Consider the following 20718-nt stretch of genomic DNA (forward strand, 5'->3'; position numbering starts at 1 on the left):
ATGTGACGCAGACAATTCACCAAACTGCCCATACTACATGTGACATGCAGGTGGGGCATAGGCTTGTGAAAATGCTAATATTAATGACAGGAACAATGAACAGGAACCAAGATTACAATGTTCCACTAATAGGAAGTCAGTGACGTCACATTACAACTGCCACAACACAGACACACTAATTGTACAATATCTCATTGCAGAGGATGATGGCTCTCCTGTGGATATGCCTGTCCTGGACTACCCTGATGACATGGATGACAAGCTGACAACCAGCTGAGGACTCTGATGATACTGGGACTGAAACATATGACTCTAAACTTTAATCCCACACCCACACCATACAGCAGGAATGGATGTGTATGAGTGTTTGGAAAATAATGTCTTATAAGACAAAGAGTACACTGTTCCAGGAAGGTCTGTCTATAAGGGTGAAGAAGTGTCAGTAATGTCATAGGAGTGCCCTCAAGCATCAAATACGACGCTAAACATCATCATCGGGCTAACTCCTCGTCAGACCGGCACTGCAATATCTGACGGGCCACCACACAGATGGTGGTGGCACTAGACCGGAGGTGGTGTTGCAGATCCAGTGGAGTCTGTAGTACGTGCTGACGAAGAAAGAAAAAGGAGAGTGAAGTGTGTATTAAAATTGGCTCAGAGCACCCAATGTCTCTATTTAATTGCTCAAAATGAGGGTCAGACCAAGATTAAAAATAAATGCAGGAGTGCTGGAAGGGAATAATGTCCCCTGTACTCCTAAAGAGAAGGGGAAAGGAGGAGATGTACTCAATCCTAACACTGAAAGGTCGACATGTTTCGCACTTGTGCGGTCATAAATTGATCCAATGGCGCTTCATCAGGACCGTAAATTGTAACTTCTCCTAAAAAAACAAAAATAAGTTCTAGAAGGTCACTTACAATACGTGGACTAATTTGTCACAGTCAGTCGATTGATAGGTCGCCCATCCCGTGTGGAGACAAGGCATCATAGGGACGCATAAACCTCAGACCAGAGGAGAGAACATTGTTATCTTACTCAGGTCCGCCGTCCACCTACCCGAGGTCACGTCCCCAAAAAATAATGTCACCTGGGAGTACAATGTAATAAATCATAAGTGTGATTTGTGTATACTGAACTTCATAAGATTAGGACACCACTCAGTTTGTCAGAGTTCACATGAACATCAGGCTGCAGGCAGACATCCCACAGTGCCCAAGATTCCAACACAGGACTCAAACGATGACAGCTTTAAAATCACACCAACCTTTACAATACATTGGGAACCATAGTCACCTTGAGTGGTAGGTTCAAAGAATGGCAGATGCATAGAGAAGTAGCTTTGTTGTAGCTGCCAATGTGACAGCTCATTTGGAAGTGGGAATAACCATGTCAAGAATGGGATGTGGATGCAGGATGGAACACACAGGCAAACACAAATTTGACACTGTACACTCATGCAAAGGCCCTGATCCCCAAGCATATGACACATACTGTAAAGGAGTACATAAAACTTTATTATATATGTATGAAAGGAAACATAAACTATGTCAAACACCTAAACTAACCTAGCTTATCCTAACTATACATTACCCACAACTGGCCCAAACTATCCTAAGCTAAACTTACTTAACACTTGTAACTAAACACTCTAAACATCAACACCCCACCCCCTTATATGATGGGACACATGTAGGACAACATATACTAACCTAAACACATACTAACTAATCCTAAACAAATATATATATATTTTAGTATTTTTTTTATTTTTTTTAATTTTTTTTAAATACACATAAACCCCAACATCAACACCCACCCACAAACTAACTTGTAATAATATAATTCCCCCACCCCAACCCACTTATCTTAACTAAACTAACAGCCTACTCTAACCTATCACTAAGCCCCCTAAACCCACAAAAAAACAGTATGAGGAGAGAGGAAGGAGGGGACGGAATTAGAGGTGAGAAACAATAAACTCGAAGATTTGCCCTCCTCTGTATTTTTTTAATCGATCTCAGTCTCCTGCTGTTGCGGGCCACCTCCTGCTGTAGACTGTCCATGTGCCTCATCATACGTTGCATGTCACGTTGGAGGTGGCGCAATGCTGCCATGTCCATTACTCCAGCTGTGGTGGTCTGAGTTGCACTTGATGCAGGTGCTGGTGCAGTGGTTGGAGGTGGTGGTGCAGATGGGGCTGCTGTTGGGCCGTATGCTGATGAGGTTGAGGGTCCAGCTGGAGTGGCTGTCATTCCAGTGTCCAGTGTGCTTGCAGTTGGTGTGGTGGCGGCTTTTGTGGCTAAGGCTGGCCCCCCTTGGCTAAAAGCCCTCCATGCACCTGTGGCTCTCTCGTGACAATACCACCTACCCATCATGCGGTACCCAGCCTCCACATCAAGGATGTGTCTGTACCGCACTGCCCGCCTCTGAAATTCACGGATTTCCTGTGCATTTATGTGGGCAGCTGTAAACATAGAGACAGGCAAACATTAATGACATCATTGTGTGATACATGTACAGATGATAATCTTAACACTTCCTCACAAATAGCACATGCAGTCCAAATCACAGTACAGATGATAGAATGTCCCTGAAGAATGACATGCCAATGCTGCCTACCCACCATCTATCTAACAGCACAGCAATGCACAACAAGGTGTGTACTTAATTAATTGATCTGTGCATATATGTAGTGCTGTTGGTCACATAACAAATGCTGCAAGTACTCAACATGTGCCAGGCCAACTAATCCCTATCTGCTGGATCTAATTAAAGGCACACAAGACCTGTGATTTGTATATGGAATTACATGTCTGTCATCTACACTGTGACCATCACACCTAGCTACATATATTTTCTCCTCCTAACCATGTGCCTCAGGGGGGATGGGCATGCAATACATATTTTCAACCATCAAGGACAACCACAGAGCTTTGTCCAGCTGTACATGGATTTAGTCAGTGTGACACAGGTAAGGAGGCCTGCCAACTAGGAGTGAGCCAACTATTGGACTATCACCTCTACATTTATGTTCCTATTTGTCGATAACCATCAACATCAGATCTCACTGACACACTTCCTAAATCAACCACATTGATGCATGCACCTATATGGCCTTGACCTGCATGCACGCCTATAACATATCACTCAAGTTCCACGTAAATGGAATACACCATGTAGGGCTAGATGCTCTGGGACAGTCACCCATACAGTCCTATATGTTCATTGCTTAACAGGGATGCGCAAGTTTGTGTGTAAAAATGATGCATCACTGTTTTGTGTGAATTAGGGTATGACTTGCTGACTAAATTATGACACTGGCCACCTCCAAATCAATTTGTGACATACATGTGGCTACAAATCACCTTGTTCGCCTGCCCATGCCTATTGCACAGCAGTCGACTCCCAATATATGACTCTCTGCCAGTGAATGTCTAACTCTTCCATGGAACACTATGTCAACCTCTTGTCAAGTCACACATCAGATCATGTGCCAGCTCATCATATCTTGCAATGAGGCCAACACACAGGAGTCAATCACACAACAGCTGAAAACACCACACAGGACAAACATTTTCACACTTACTGGATAAGTCTGGGTCCTCGAATGGAGCCACTTCACCTATGGTCTAGGGGGGTGTTCCACCTGTAAAACATGGAAGGGTGATATGTGCTCAATGTCTGCTCATTGTACAAACGTCGGAACAACAAATCACTGTGTGTGACATATTATATGATAGAGCAGCACATCAGGCATGTAGACACCCCAACAGACATACCACTGCAAACATGCATTGACACTGTCACTACAGTGAGTGATAGACACACATATGCACACATGCACTGTCCCTAACAATCATGTGGTGCCAAACATGATTACTCATTTTTGTGGATAATACAATCCAGATGGTACTCCATTTCATCTTTTGTAATTGGGAGACACATGCAATGCCACATTCCTGTTGCACTGCAATACCAGTGACTCAGGTATTGTGGCTTGTGCATCAAGGGACAATGAGTAATTGTGTGATGGTCATGTGGGTTGATTTGCTTTCAGGAATGATTGTGCTTTCAGTGGTCCATATTAGGTGTGCCAGTGTTGTATGTAGGTTACATATGCCACATTGGCAGTGTACCCTAAACCATACATGCCCCCATGACAACATGATGGCAGGGATCCTGTGTGTTAATTGATGACAATGTCACGCTAAACATGGATTGGCCACTTTTCTGTTTCAAAACTGCAAAATGATGTATGCTGACAGTGTCTTAGTTGATCATCGTTGACAGAATGCATGGGCACAGGTGTAGTCGTTGCACCTGAAATGTGTCACTCTGGGCCATGTGTACCCATATCAGGTATTGTGAATCACACATTGCCAGATTCAGAAATTTACAATTAGCAAGTTGGGTGATCAGAGGCAGTGCACCCGAACAGACACTGTTCGCTAATGAACAATGGGGTAGCAAATGTCCTCCTCCTCAATCATGATGAGGTAGGTCTCTATTTGAAAACACCTTGGGAATGGCAGCACTCACAGACCACCATGTCTGTGACTGCCTTCATACTGAGAAGTTTACATTTGTAGAAATGCTGCTATATTTCAGCAGGGGTGTACAGAAAGTAATTTAACAACCTATTTCTTCACTAAAATAGTATTATGGAAGCAGTCAGTGGTCCCTTGCACAACATCATGCTCAAAATTAGTTTGTGACCATGCATTCACAAAGAGCAGGGATCCCATGCGGACCCTTTCACTTTTGAAAATGGGTTGGCACCAATGTGACACAGATGGTAACTGCAATAGCTCAGTCCTGGCAATTGTGCCCATGCAAAAAATGTCACTGGGCCCTGCTACTCAATGATAGGATTTCAACGCCTACTCGCCTACTCCGAAATGCCACGATATGATCCTGTTTTGTGACAATGCAATCTGGTAGAAAAATGGCCCATTTGGGTTTGGCCATGTGAATGATTATTTGTCCTGACGTAAACACACAGAAACAGTGAACTTAGGCCCAGATGTCTAATTTATTTTGTGTCGCATTTGATTCAGTTGTTGACGCAACAGCTCCGCAAATTAGCCAAAGAAATTTGAATGTAGCAAGTGTGCGCTATTTTTGCATCCAGAAATTACGCGAATGCAGTGCAAACAAAGTAGAAATATGGGCCTAAGTTAATAGTGAAGGTTATGAAGAGCTTGGTACATATGGCCCTGCCTCTGTGTGACACCCCTGCATCACACGACCCCAGCCTCGAACATGAGGGGGAGGAAGTGGCACACCAGCCACGCAGCCACGCAAATGCTCCCCAGCCGTGGCCTTCCCGACATCACACCAAAACAATAATTCAAAAGTAAAGAATGAAAAACAGGGAAAGGAGGTACAGAAAGGAAACTTATCTAACCCAAAGACAGCCCAAAACTACCCCAACTAATACTACCCTCAAACAGACTCCCAACAGTAGAAACACAAATCTAAATACAATTAAAGACACAAATACACTTACAGAGGACACAAAATACACTTACCAAACACCAAAAGACAATATATAGATCACACAGGAGATAAAATCACAAAATCCACAGAGAGACAATCAAAAACACAGCCATCCAGTCTAGAATAATCACAGACTGCAAAGTGAAAGTGAAAGTACACCCACAGTACCATTTCTGTAAACAGGATATCCTATTACATCACTTCCTGTCTCATTTGTGGCCCATTTATTGTCTTGCGTGTAAATTTCTGATGCTTAAGGAATTTGCGTCAAACTTTTTTGATGCATATGTGTCAAAATCCCTCGCATTCATGGATCAATTCATTTTCAATGGATATCCGCATGCCCGGGGTGCGCTGGTGAAATGAACGCTAGGGACCCATCGATGTATAATGTGCGTTAGCTTAATTGTTTTACACGTTTGCGTAATTTATTGACACGTTTGCGTCTAAAATTCTGTCCTAAATTGTGTTTGCCTCATTTTTCAAATTTTTACATGCATGCAGCCTATAGACAAAGATAGGATGGTATCACCTGCAGTGTGTGTTCAATGTGTTTGGGCACATGTGGCAGACCATACTACTGTGGCCCATAATACTCGTATCGTTGTGCAGGATTAGCTCTCTTAACTGAGGCACCAGCAGCACAAACTTTGGAAATTAAGATGGATTTTTCAAGCTTGCACAGGTGTTGCATCAATAGAGGACAGCAAGGCTACACTACACAAAAATGATTCATGGCCTGTGTGTTTTGTGTGTGAATTGATAGTGAAAATTATTTGTGTGCCTCTGATGGAATGGCATGCAAAACATTTAGCGTAATGTTGATGTATGAATGTGTTACATATGGGTATAACCATCAAATGCAAATCAATGAGGTACATCAGTCATTGTAGTGAATTGTAATAGTATTTCTATAGCGCTTTTCGGCAAGTAGCACGCTACTGCGGAACCCAACAAGTATTAGTGATGGATTAGTATCAGGAAATATGAGTACAGTTTTAGTATTATTATCAGTCAATTTAAGTTTGTTAGTTAGATTGACTGGAGTAATGGAGGGGTGGAGGAGGAAAGAATCCAGAAGTGTTAATTGGGAGTATATGGTAATAGGATTTATGCTTGGGATGAGTAAAGGAGGAAGGAGGAGGGAAGAGTCTGTGGAAGGGGTTAGGGAGATGATAGTAGCAGGGTGAGATAAATGGCGAATTTAGTAGGGTTGTTTGGGAGGTCATGGTAGTAAAGTGAGGTTTGGTGAGTTAGATGTGGAAGCGGAGGGAAGAGCTTAGGCAGAGTTATTTAGGAGATGAAAGTAGTAGAATGGATTTGGGATGAGTCAGAGCGGGAATGGAGGATAGATTGATAGAGACATGACATATGATGATGGGTAGATAAGTGTGACATAAAAAGGAAGAGCAGGGATTCATAGATATCTAGTATAACAACCAATCCAGGAGCCATGCAATGACCCACGAACATGCCAAGCAGAGAACAACATACACACATACATATATATATATATATATATACACACACACACACATACATACACACATGAATACACACACATATGCACACATATATGTACATACAATACATATTTAAAACCATGGGTAAATATACTTAGTAAAACAGGTTTAAAGAGTGTGTGTGTAGTTTATTGTTATGACATAGTAGCAATACATATTTTCTAAATATCTATACATAACTAGAAATATACACATAATCAGACAAAATATTTATCAACATAGGCATATGCAGTCCATAGTTGTTTGAATATGGTGGTTATGAAGGAAAGAGACAACTCTTGAGTAGTTTTCTGAAGACAAGAAAGTTATCTGTGGCTCTTATAGTTGGGGGTAATGAATTCCATAGTTTAGCTGCTTGAACGGAGAAGGATGTACCACCTATAGTCTTTTTCTTGTTTGGTGGTGTTCTAAGGTGGGGTGCCAATCTTGAGCTGAGGTTTCTTTGTTGAATGTATTTGGTTATTTTGTTTCTGATAAAAAGCGGTTCTGTTCCATGTATAGCTTTGTGGGTGATACAAAGCAGCTTGAAAGTGCATCTTCTGGCAACGGGTAACCAGTGTAGTGCTCTCAAGGCAGGTGACATGTGGGCTTGTGGCTTTACATGTAATAGTAGCCTGGCTGCGGAGTTCTGAATACGTTGTAGTTTTTTCATAATAGATCGCGATGATCCATGGAAGAGGTCATTGGCATAATCCAGTTTGGATAGTACAAGCGAGATAGTAGCTTGCACCTTCTGTGGAAATCCGAGGTGGGGGAAGATGTGTCGTAGAGTCTTCAAGGTGATGACGCTTGTTCGTGCTAATTTGTCCACTTGGGCATTCAAAATTAACTTGGAGTCCATGGTGATTCCAAGGTTTTTAACTTCCGTGGATAATTGAGGAGGTGGTCCGAGATCGTCAGGCCAGGAGCACAGTGGGTCATAACTTTTCCAGTCACCATATGTGAGTATTTCTGTTTTGGAGGTATTTAGTTTGAGATAGCTCGAGGTCATCCACCGATCAAGGGCCCTGAGGCAACTGAAGATTTCTGAGTTTTCAATGTTTTGGGGCATTCAAATTTAGTACTATTTGTGTGCCATCTGCATAGTTGTAGCATGTGAGATGAAAATCATTGATCAGTTCTGGTAATGATATTATGTTAATGTTGAAAAGCAACTGTGAGATGATTGATCCTTGGGGGACCCCTGCTTTTGTGAGGTAAGGTTTGGACAAGAAGGGGGGTGAGTTGATGATATTAGAACTTTTTTGAAGATAGGAAGTAATCCAGTCGAGAGCAGTCCCTTGTATGCCGGCTTCGTGGAGTCTTTGAATTAGGGTGTCATGGTCAACCGTATCAAAGGCAGCCGAGAGGTCCAAGAGAAGTAGTGCAGCAACTCCATTGCGGTCGACTGTGTTTTTAAGATCATCCCAGATTGCTATGAGTGCCGATTCAGTGCCTCTTCCTGGGCGGAATCCAGTTTGGAAGTCTGAAAGTATAGAATTGTCTTCAATGAATTGTGACATCTGGGCGAATGCTGCTCTTTCTATCAGTTTGCCCGGGAAAGGTCCATTTGTGATTGGTCTGTAGTTGTTGGGGTCCTGCGGGTCTAGGTTTGTTTTCTTTAATAACGGTCGTATGTATGCCTTTTTCAGGTCTACAGGAAAAGTTCCTGTAGTTAAAGAGTTGTTGATGATTCTTCTTACAGGTGTGGCAGCAGAAGTAGATAAAATAATGTTCTTGAAGATTTGAGGTGAACAAGGGTCAGAAGGGCAACTGGAAGGCCTGCTTGCTTTGACCAAATCCATAAATTCACCTTGGGATATTTGTTGTAGAGGCTGGGTTGGTTTATTCTTAGAGGGTATTTTAGGAAAGGGGTTGGTGCTGATGGTTTTCTTCTGTTTTAAATAGGAGTCCAATGTGTCTGCCTTGGCTGTGTAATGAGTTGCCAGTTTGTTTGTGAAATCTTGAGTAGTAGGATGACTTCCTTCCATGCATGTAGGTTTTTGAAATTCATTGAGAATTTTATAAAATTCCTTGGTTGCAGATTTAGCATTTTGAATTCTGTCTGAGTAGTACCTTTTTTTTGCTTTTTTGATTGATGATTTGTATATTCTGTTAAGTTTGTGTAGCTGCAGTTTGTCTTGAATATTGTTTGTTTTGAGCCAGGTCCGCTGCAACTTTCTGATTTGTTGCTTTATCTTTTTAAGTTCTGTGTTTCTCCAAGGTGTTGGTTTTCTTTTGTCGTGTTTTGATTTTCTGAGTGGTATTAGGGTATCAAAAGGTTCCTGTAGCCACTCATAAAGTTTTGGAACAGAATTAATTGTATCTAGATCTGTGTTGGCTGTTAGTTGTGTTTCTAAGTCATCACAATTGAGTTTTCTCCATGGTTGATATGGTTGATAGGTGCATGTATGTAAGTAGTTGTGGGGTGTGTTGATTTGTGGAGTTTTATGTCGGAAAGTTATCAAATGGTGGTCTGACCATGTGATTGGTGTGATGCTATGAACGGTAACTAATTCAAGCTTAGCAAAAATGACATCTAGGATGTGTCCAGCAATGTGTGTGGGATTGTGTACAATCTGATGTAGGTTCAATGCGACTAGGCCAGTGGTGATATCTTTTGGATGGGGCATATTGAGTTTGTCAAACCAAATGTTTAGATCCCCAAGAATGCTGAGGTTGGAGTATAGTGTAATAAGGTTTGAGACTGTATCTAGAAAAGTATCTGGGAATGTCGAGTTGTGAGGTGGAGGTCTGTAAAGGAGGAGAAAGTTACAGGAGGAAGTTGGAGTAGGGTGGCATCTGGTGAGGAGCGCTTCACAACCTTGTATGGAAATGTTGTCTGTTTTACTGAGATTTATTGCCTGTTTGAATATAATAGCTAGTCCACCTCCTCTCTTGCCTATACGGTTTTGTGTGATGGTTTGATAGCCCAGAGTAAGTGCTTTATGCAACACTGGGGCCATGTCATCTCCCAACCAAGACTTGTTATAAATAGTCAAGTTGTGTGTCTGTGAACAGGCCGTAGATGTGGTGCTTGTTTTTTTTGAGTGATCGAGCATTTATGAGCTGGCGGTTTAGAAAAGGTGTGTTAGTGGCAGTGTTGTTTTGTTTAGGAGAAGGGTAAGCAGTATTATTTGAGCTTGAAGCAGGTGTGTTGCTAGTTGTGATAACTGTGTGAGGCTCACAATAGTCTTGCTTTTCAATCTAGTGTTCCTCTTCCAGCAGGTTAAGGAGACATTTTGTTGGGTCTGTGTATGTGGGTGGTGGACTTGGTGGCTGAGAGAGACATGAAGAGTGTACTGTTCTTTGTAGGGTAGTCTTATTATGTAATAGACAAGGGGATGCGAGGTTGTTAAGAGTGGCATGTTTATGTTTACGTCTGTTTAGTGTGGATGGAGTATGGGTTAAGGGTGGTGGAGGAGCATGTGGATCATGATGTAAGGCTCTAAATTGTGCAATGGAGGAGAGGCGAGTGAATGAAAGTTGCTGGGTTGGGGTGCTTGTGGTAGGTGTTTGTGAAGAGTGAGAACGTAGGGGTAAAGATAGGACGGGACTTGTATTCTTTGTGTAGTCCTGAGGGTGGGAGTGGGTGTGACGATAAGTATAATGAAAGTTTGTGTTGATTTGATGTGCTGATGTGTGTGGTCTGTATTGTTTTTGTGGAATAGTGAGAGGGGATATTGATGTAGTTGTTTTTGGAAAGGGACTTGTATGTGAGTTAGTGCTGGGGAGTGGAATTAGAGTGTTACAGTGGGTGTTGATGTGTTTTGGAGATAAATGTATGAGGTGTGTAAGAGGGGATGGATGTGTGTCAGGGGAGTTAGTGTTAGTTGTGATGACTGGAAGAGGTAATATGTGTGGTGGAGTGAAGTGTGGGGATTGTATGGTTAAGTGTAATTGGTGAAGAGAGGGGAAGGGTGTTGTAGATTGTGTGTTTGAAGGCTGGGTTTGGGCATTGTTATGATGAAAGGTGGTCTGTGTGGAGCAAACAGAGGATGGTGTTGTTGGTTAGTATGAACAGTGAGTGTGTATCTGGAAGGCTGAGAGAAATACATAGTGTGGTTTTGTGTTGTGTTGGTGATGGCAGGTTGTGTTAGTGGGAGTGGACAGAGTAGTGTTTGTTGTGAGAATGCAGGTGTTTGACTGTTGTAGTTGTGGAGGATATGTGTATATGTGTTGTATATTCGGTATTGTGTTGGGTGATGGGACATTGCAATTTGTCTGCGGTCAGTTTGTGATGCATGAGTTGGATGTCTTTGCAGATAATGTGTTTGCATGTTGATGGATGTGTAGGGACTGAAATCATTCCTGGTCAATTGAGAATTGGGCAGCATTTCTGGCCCTAGGCCCTAGTCCCTACCTGTCCCAAACAGGCCCAAACAGGCAACTGCCCTTGTCCTCTCCGCCCTTAGCTGAGCTGCCTCGGGATGAGACGCCCTGAGTCCTAGGCTTAAATAGCCCTACTGGCCAATAGAAACCTAGTCCTAACCCTAACCAATCAGATTTGTAAACCTGATTCAAACAACTAATGGGAGCCCCAGTCCTAATCACCATTCATACCCCTAACCCTGACCACCAATCATAGCCCCAACCCCAGAAGCAGCAAACAATCAGATTCCCCAGCCCTATCCACCAATCACAGCCCGAGAACCAGCAACCAATCAGAATCTCAGCCCTATCCACCAATCACAGCCCTAGATCCAGCAACCAATCAGAATCTCAGCCCTATCCACCAATCACAGCCCTAGAACCAGTAACCAATCAGAATCTCAGCCCTATCCACCCATCGCAGCCCTAGAACCAGTAACCAATAAGAATCTCAGCCCTATCCACCAATTACAGCCCCAGCCCTGGAACCAGCAACCAATGGAAACCTATCAATACAACCAACAACCTATCAAAACAACATATGCAACAACCAAAAGGAACTTATATAAGGAGCAAGTTAACTGAAGTCCAGTCCCTGTGGGCAGGGAGGAGGCAGCTGCTGCTCTATTCAGAATCTCCTTGGATACAGATAGGCTGAATCCAGACTTCCAAGCTAGCAGAGTCTACTTTCCAGGTAAGGGAGGGATTGTTTAAAAATAAACACTGAAATACTGCTTGTCGCGCACTCTGAAATGTAGCTTTTTTAAGACAAAAAACAGGGGAAGCAGACAGTTTATAAACACAATTTAAATAATAGAAACAGATTAAACAGTCTCCTAAACACACTCTGCAAGATGTTTGTAGCCTTTTTACTTAGAAAAGAGGGGGGGATTATGAAGTCATGTGCCACAAACTAGAAAGGTAATTCACACAGTCACTGCAAAAAAATAAAACACCACTTTAAAAGGTCAAGCTGCCTGAAACACACAGAGCCTACAGTAAAACAGGCATGGGTAGCTGGAAAAAAAACTTTTGAACAAATAATTCTATTTCCCCAGAAAAGTCTGGGGCTCCTTACCTAGGTCTTTTAGCAATCCTTGAACACTGGGTTGTATTAGGACACAGGGAAGATGCTGGGCTCACAAAATGGAGGTGGCTGTCTTGGGCTTCCCTCCACAAACTTAAGGGGCCAGAAAAGGTGTGGGGAGGGCCCAGGTTGCCAGGGACTGAGAGAGCCAATCAGCTAAGTCCAGTCCCTGTGGGCAGGGAGGAGGCAGCTGCTGCTCTATTCAGAATCTCCTTGGATACAGACAGGCTGAATCCACACTTCCAAGCTAGCAGAGTCTACTTTCCAGGTAAGGGAGAGATTGTTTAAAAACAAACACTGGAATACTGCTGGAATACTGGAATTTCGCGCACTCTGAAATGTGGCTTTTTTAAGGCAAAAAACAGGGGAAGCAGACAGTTTCTAAACACAATTTAAATCACAGAAACAGATTAAACAGTCTCCTAAACACACTCTGCAAGATGTATGTAGCCTTTTTACTTAGAAAAGAGGGGGGGTTTATGAAGTCATGTGCCACAAACTAGAAAGGTAATTCACACAGTCACGGCAAAAAAACAAAAGAAAACACCACTTTAAAAGGTCAAGCTGCCTGAAACACAGAGAGTCTACAGTAAAACAGGCACGGGTAGCTGAAATAACACTTTTGAACAAATAATACTATTTACCCAGAAAAGTCTAGGGCTCCTTACCTAGGTCTTTTAGCAATCCTTTAACACTGGGCTGTATTAGGACACAGGGAAGATGCTGGGCTCACAAAATGGAGGTGCATGGCGTTGTGATCCTTGCAGTGAGCTTTGGGGATCGACGCCGCGGGGGTCGCGGTGTCGGGCCCTTGAAGTCACACGCGTTGAAGATCGAACTCTGGGCTGATCAACTCAGGTGCGCTGGCGTGGATGGTGTCTGGGCTGCAGTGCAAAGTGGGATGCTGCGACGTGCGGTGCCCACAGGTCACGTGCAGGCAGCAGCTCGGGGACGGCATACAGTGGCGTTGGTGAGACCAGGGCTGCGGTGTGAAGCGGGCAGTGCGACATGCGGTGTCACTAGGTCACAGTACAGGCAGTGGCGTCGTCGTTGCTGGAGCGCTGTAGTCGATGATAAGTCATGATATGTGTTTGTAATATCTGTTGCCTCTTATGCTGTGTGTACTTGCTTGACACTGGGGACAATACATTTCCCATAACAAACAATACACAGGAAAGATCGAGGATGGCTGAGGAGGGCTATGTCAGATATGTTGCCGCTCACATCTCATGAAATGTTGGCTACCACTTCATGGTCACTTGTGTGTATACTACCCATGAGTGAGGCATTTGAACATGTTAGGTAGGTACAGTGTTTGTGACACAGAGTGTCAAATCCAATCATAACATTCTTATGTACACCACAGTTTGACTAATGTAAATGACCTATGTTCCTCCTGTGGATGTGGTGGACCAGCAGACCATGCTGCATGTGTTCACATATTTCCAGTGGTTCATTGCACAAAAGTGTCCAGTTCAAGTGTGTTGGCATGTGTACCCTGTGTCAGTATTGGCCTCCATGGTGTAACAGTTATGTGCAGGTCTAGTCAGGAGTCTGTGGAGACAACCCTTGAATTAACCGAGTATCCTTCAAAGCAGATTTAACCTAAAGCCAAAGATCAGCTAACAGCATAGAATGGGATAGGGGAGCAATGGTACAGCAGAAATTTCAGAAGGGTGACGACAGAGCAACCTTGTTGTGGTAAAATATGTTATGGATCAGTAATAGACAAACAGGCAAGTTTAATCACTACATTTGTACACAGGGTAGGGCTCTGAACTTCCCACAGCAACAGGTAACATCAGTGCTTCTGTGCAGATTAATCTCACAGCTAGTCAGCACGCAAGCCCCATCGAAAGGTGGAGGCAGAAGTGAATCTGTGTCTGGACCATCAGGGCACAAACATGTATTGTCCTTACATACACATTAGTAGCCCTTGTTTTTTGGGCTGGAGGCACAGTACCAAATCCAGGAATATAGCCATAACACACTTTCACTGTTTGGCACTAATGAATACATAGAAAACCAGACAAAGGATGGGGGCTGGATTCACCCCCTGGAAAACATGTCCCGGTACAAAACAATTAAGAAAACAAATTAAACTATTCTATACAGTTGAGGACTAATCGTAGACTTACCAGACACAACATCCCAAGAGGAAACGGAGGGAATGGAAACCAACTATGAGGCAAATGTAGCCCCAGGGAACATCTCTGGTTATCACAAAGACTGCAACCAGTCTGGCTAACAGGATGCAGGCTCTGTCAGGAACAAACATGAACAAGGCAGAAAAACAGTGAGCAGACTCTGGATGGAACAAGCAGGAACAACACTTTGGAAACAAAGAGCAGTTTCAGGTGTACTCAGCACTGTAACACAATCCAACAGGGGCTCTGAAACACAAATGAATTGTACTCCAATGCACAACAAGGAGCTTCAGGGAATGGCTGCTTCTAAGCAGTTCCAGGCAGCAGAAAGGACAGGGCAGAGTCAAATGGGTGGGATGCACGAGAGCGTTCACAGATGTGTGCAGCTTCAGTCTCTCACAAGTCCTGGAGGTGAGAATGTAGTATAAGGGGCCAACTGGACTTTTCCCATGGAAAGCAATGGACAGCAGATTACGGGTCTTACCGACTACCAGGCAGTGCATTATGGAACCTGAAGTCCATGCAGGCTGATGAAGTAGAACTATGGCATTCCATACTGAAAAGGGAAGCACACAGGAGTCAGAATGGGAGTCTGGGTGAGTGTAGATGATGATTTCCAGGGTACAGATAGTCCATTTACAGCGCCCCCAAGAGAAGGGCGGGCAGAGACTGAAAACCTGGCAGTGGCAGGACTTATTACCTGGGATGGACTGCGCAGGGCATGTATTGTGAGCATTGCTTGCCATTCCTGGGGCACTCGTGCTATCCATTTTCAGGTTTGATGCACTTCTTGTCACACATGCTCCTTGCAGAGATAGCAGATTCAACACTTACTGCTGTCAAGGCTCCAGTCATACATTCCTGTTACCAATGCAATTTCACATCCACTGCCTCATGTATGATGCACTTTTTTACCCTATGATTGATGATATCTTAGTTGGGTGTCATATGCTGCAGTGGACCATGTTGGCAACATTGATGTGTCTCATAGCTGTGGTCCTATGAAATTGCCCTTCAAATGTGAAATAGACAGGATGTATTTAAAAAAAACTGTGTGTGATGTTTGCTGTACATTCATACCCATCAAATGTGATGTTGCATCTGGAGTATGCAAATTTGTCTTTCTGCCATGCTTCATCAGGAAATACTCTGATTATGATTCCTAGAGATCATGTGATGCATAAATAATTACCCAGAGCATGATTGAGTGATAAAGTGAGCTTTTTAATTCCATATTGTAACAAAGTGGTGACAGTGACTATTGTTGGAATTTATTTTGTACTATATGTTGTCTGCAATGCATTCCTGCAGCTGTGTTAGGATGTTCCCCCTCATTTTCCCGGACAGCATCCTCCTCCCCCTCCTCTTCAGGTAGTTGCTGTTCAGGGTCATATAGGGGAATGCTCCTCCTAACACAAATGTTGTACAGGATGGCACAGGTCAAAATGGTCTTGCAGACCATTTCTGGGGAATATAGGAGGCTGCCTCCGGTGATGTCCAGGCACCTGAATCTGGACTTCAGGATGCCAAAAGTCCATTCAACTATGGTGCGTTTCCTCCGATGTGCCTCATTATAGGAACGCTCTGCTGCTGTGCTTGGGTTGGCAAATGGGGTCATGATCCATGGCTGGATCCCGTAACCCTGATCAGCTGAAAGAGAAAATAGGTGTAAATATTTTGTTGTTGGTTGCACTAGAAATGTCACTTTGCATGGCAGTTGTTATATTGTATCGTCTGTGACTCATATGTGTTTGTGGTATTGTGTGGGATCCTAGGCTTCTCTGAGGTTCTTTCTTTATTGGGTTGTTTGACTGGCAAAAGTGGTGTTTGACTAATTGACCTGATATCTCTGGTATATTTAGAAACGTGCAGTTCAGTGTGTATCTCCCATGCGTTATGTAGTGAGAAAGATGTGTCCGTGTGCATTCACTGGAGGTGACATGATACTTCCACACACACAATAGATTCCTCTGTGGTGGTAAAATGGTTGCACTACATGACCTGGACATCCCATCCAATTAGACATGTGTTATTGCAGGTGAAATGCACCAGTGAGGCCCTTTGATTTGGCTGGTTGACAATGTACAACACATCTCCATAAGTTGGCAGCACTGAAGTGTTCAGTACTGACAATGCAGAATTATTCCATGTGTGACTAGCTGTATGCAAACCTGTATTCGTTCCCTCACCTAGTAGGCTCATGTGCAACCGCGCACCTACACTACTGAACTTGCTCCAGGTGAGCTGGATAACTTGGTTGTGGGGGTGAATTTTTTGTGTAGGAAGGTCCATCTCCCTGTACATCTGTTGTGTAGAAGGATAATTGTCTCTTTCAGCATGTGTAGCAGTGTGCACTTTGCATTAATGTCACATCAACATGTTTTCATTGCACAGTCCACTTCCTTATTGCTAGCTGACAATGTCACCCCAGGAGTGATGTGGAATGTTGGTACTGCCTCAATTATTCCATGTCATCTTCATTTGAGTCATCATGCTATCTGTCTCATGCAGCAACACACATTGCACACACCTTACACACAACGTATTGCTTGGAAGGGTGTGGGATTGACTGCGGCCTTATGTGATATTAAATGGTTAATCTTCCAAGTTTTACTGCCAGTTAAGACCATGTCATTGACACTGTGTGCTTTTAAATTGGTCCCTTGTGGCTCTAGAGTGCATCTATTGTTATTCGCAGCAGTCACTTGTCCATAGGTGTGCATCCCATTGGGTCAGGATATTAAACATTACTACCAGTGTCACACCTCAGTGTCTTCCTGCCCACGTGTCAATGTAGCGGTGTATGTCTTGTGTGTCCTATAGGGTTTCTGTGCTGTGTGTATATTACTAGGTTTCTAGACTTACCAACAAGGAGGCCATTGCCATATCGTCCATCCTGGAAGTGCCGATTGATGGTGCTGTGGCAGAAGATGAAGGAATCATGTACACTCCCAGGATACTTTGCCATGATGTTGGTGAACAACCCCTGGTGATCAACAATGGCCTGCACATTGATGGAGTGGGTGTGCTTTCTATTGCGGTATAGGTGCTCAGTTGCAGCAGGTGGCACAATCCGGATATGTGTGCAGTCAATGGCACCAAGCACGTGTGGGAAGCCATTAATTTGGTAAAACCCCTGTTTGGTCTCCTGCTGCTTCTGTTGTGTGTTGGGGAAGCTGATGTGGCGGGGAGTTAGGGAGATGATGCCATCAAGTACCATGGGAAGGAAGGCGAAGAATGAGGGCTGTGAGACCCCGGCAACCAGGGCACCAGTAGTTTGAAATGAGCCACTTGCCAACATGTGCGAGACAGATAGCAGCTTGGTCTCCGGTGGAATAATGTAGGGTGTGTGCAAGCTGGCTGTTAACTGTGGCTCAATGGGGTGGGAGCAGCTGCTGTATGGCTTGCCAGTTACGTTTGTACCTCTGGATGATATCATGTTCCCGGAGGCCCAGGAGGGTTGTCCTGGTCCTGAATAGCCTCTCCTGCCTTTTGTTTTACCTTTGTGGTCCACGTTGGTGTGGTGGTAGCTGCTGCTGTTTGTCCTGTGCTATGCATCTTCTGGCATGCTGCATGAGTAGCACCTCCATGTCGTCCTTCTTGAGCAATGATGTTGCTTGTGTGAGTTTTCCTTCAGTAGTGGTGTGTTTGCCCCTTTTTAACGCCTGCCCTAACCCAGGCATTAAAATTTGAAGCAAATCAGGATTTGCGTCATTTTCAGGGTCTGCCTCCCACCCATGTGTCATTTTTGCCCAGTTGGATAAATATGGCACACGGGTGTTTGAGTCATTTTTTGGATGGGAACGCCTACCTTGCATCTCATTGACGCAAGGTGGTTTCACGCATCCAGTAAATGACGCACACTCTGAAAATTTGACGCTAGACGGGTCTAGCGTCAAAATATTAATACGGTGTTAAATTTGAGTCAGATTAGCGTTAAAAACAAATGGCACTAATCTGGCTTAAAGGGAGTATAAATATGGGCCTTGGTATCATGATATAGAAGTTGCAATAAGGGAATTTTCAGCACACAATTAAATGTTGATGAAAAGCCAGAAACACCTGTCAAAGTGACCAAAAGGAGGGTTACCTTGAATGACAAGATATGCACTGTATTCGTAACCTGGTCTACCTCTGTATGTGCATAAACACCAAGACTTTCTACATATATACAGTACATTACAGCAGTCTTTAGTCAGTTGTGGATATATTCGGTACCAGAAACGGGTCCTGTAATCATCACTGCATGTCATGAAGTCAGGATTTGTAAGTGAATGAACGATACAAGGATTCACGTTATAGTTTCCCAGTGATAGCAAATTCCTAACTTCGGCTGTCTGAGAATCACAGCAACAAAGTTTGATGGTTCGCTCGTTGGGAAGCCACTTGTGTTCAGTGAGTCTGTCTTCCAGTTAAACTGGCACCTGTGTACAACACCAGCATCTGTCCTGTTGAGACTTCCCATAATTTAGCCACTCAGCCTTTTCCACTTGACAGAATGTACTTTGCATTTTTGAAAAAAATGCAGAAGACACTGCGGCACCATTATGTGGTTTGTCTACGTACTGACGCAATGGTTTGAGACACCGACCCACAACTTAAAGCTCCTGTCCTTACTGGCAGTTACATACACGTTGGCAGTTACATACATGTTGGCAGTTGGACTGTGGTTAACAGCAGTGATTACATCCTTGTGTTGGTCATTAGTATTGAACGCACCAAAATACTGGAATGTGTAAATGTCATAAAGTCTCATTGCAGGGTGCTGGGTCCCTAAGATTACAAAACCGCCAGATGGGTGAAAGAGAAATGGAGCATATCATTTTAGCTTCAGGGATATACTTTAAGCCTCTTTTTGCAGATGGATTTTAATAATCGAATAACATCTTTGTAAAATCTTTGGAGCCTGATGCCAAACTCTGCTCTGAAGGATGGAGGGCTAGACAACAAACTTCATCCACGTCATCATACAGAGTCCGGACAACTGGATAGTTTTCCATGTTCAGTTGCTCTGTCTCGTTCATCAGGACTTCAATCGGCATTGCACTTTTTGCCAACATTTGCTATGTGTAAAGTATTTTTATGGAAGCATTGGCAAAGCCAGTGGCTATCAACTGGCCATCTCTACTTTATGTAGCCATGGGGAAAGGCGCTTTGTGGGAGGTGACATAGAGAGTCTTATACTCTGACGCTTCCGGAGACATTTGTGTGAACATCTGCATCAAATTCTAACTTGATTCCGGTCGCTTGGGTGACGGTATCAGAGCGTCTAAGGGCATACCGAACTGCACTGTCGTGTTCCATGCCCACTTTAATGAGAGGAAGTAGCTGCTCCCAAGGCGCACATACAGCGTTTGGCTTTATCTAATTTGTCAGGCCATTGGCAATGTTGATGTACTCGTCGTACAACAACTAGTTGATCATAAGCTTATAGAGCTGATGACGATCTTTCAATGTGATCCTTGAGCGATACATGGTGTGTTACAAATATTGTAAAACAACAGCATGATCACAAATATGGACCTACTACTACACACAGGCAAACCACCTACCTCCCTTATGTCACGGAGCCATCCCAGCACATCATTCTTCCAAGGTCGATAAGCGGGGTACCGGTAATTCGGGTATTAGTACTGCTTTTTATTTTCAGCACTTAGAAATGGCTGGCAAACTAGTGCTATATCGCTGCTCTGTTGCAAAACTTCTTCTAAATATTTGCAAAATTGCATGAACATTTGTAAACAAAGTTACCCCTCTTTCCGGCAAAACATGGAGGAGAGGAGGACCATAGTTATGCACTGTCTGAAGGGATCAAAGGTGGGTAGTAACTGCAGAGTGTTTGTGTCTATGTCGGTACAGTATTTTCAATGCATTATCACACACCACAGATGACAATGGACATCCTAGTTGAGGTGAGGGCAGAAATCATCAAATTGGTCCTGACGTCTGCTCTGCCGTGATGGTGTTCTAATGGGCAATGAGAAAGAGTGAGGGTATGAACACTGTATTGCATACACCAATCCAAGAGGACTTTGTTGTTGGGGAAAATATATATATGTATCCATAGATATCCATATGTATGCACTACATAGATATTGTACTTAGATATAG

At 43.5% G+C, this 20718-nt stretch overlaps 1 pseudogene; it reads right to left on the reverse strand.

Annotated features, from left to right (window-relative positions):
• Positions 1–491: 491 nt before the first annotated feature.
• On the reverse strand, positions 492–20082 carry LOC138246869 (cleavage stimulation factor subunit 1-like; annotated as a pseudogene).
• Positions 20083–20718: the final 636 nt, after the last annotated feature.

Source organism: Pleurodeles waltl, chromosome 7 (genome assembly GCF_031143425.1).
Source record: "Pleurodeles waltl isolate 20211129_DDA chromosome 7, aPleWal1.hap1.20221129, whole genome shotgun sequence".
Taxonomy (NCBI): domain Eukaryota; kingdom Metazoa; phylum Chordata; class Amphibia; order Caudata; family Salamandridae; genus Pleurodeles; species Pleurodeles waltl.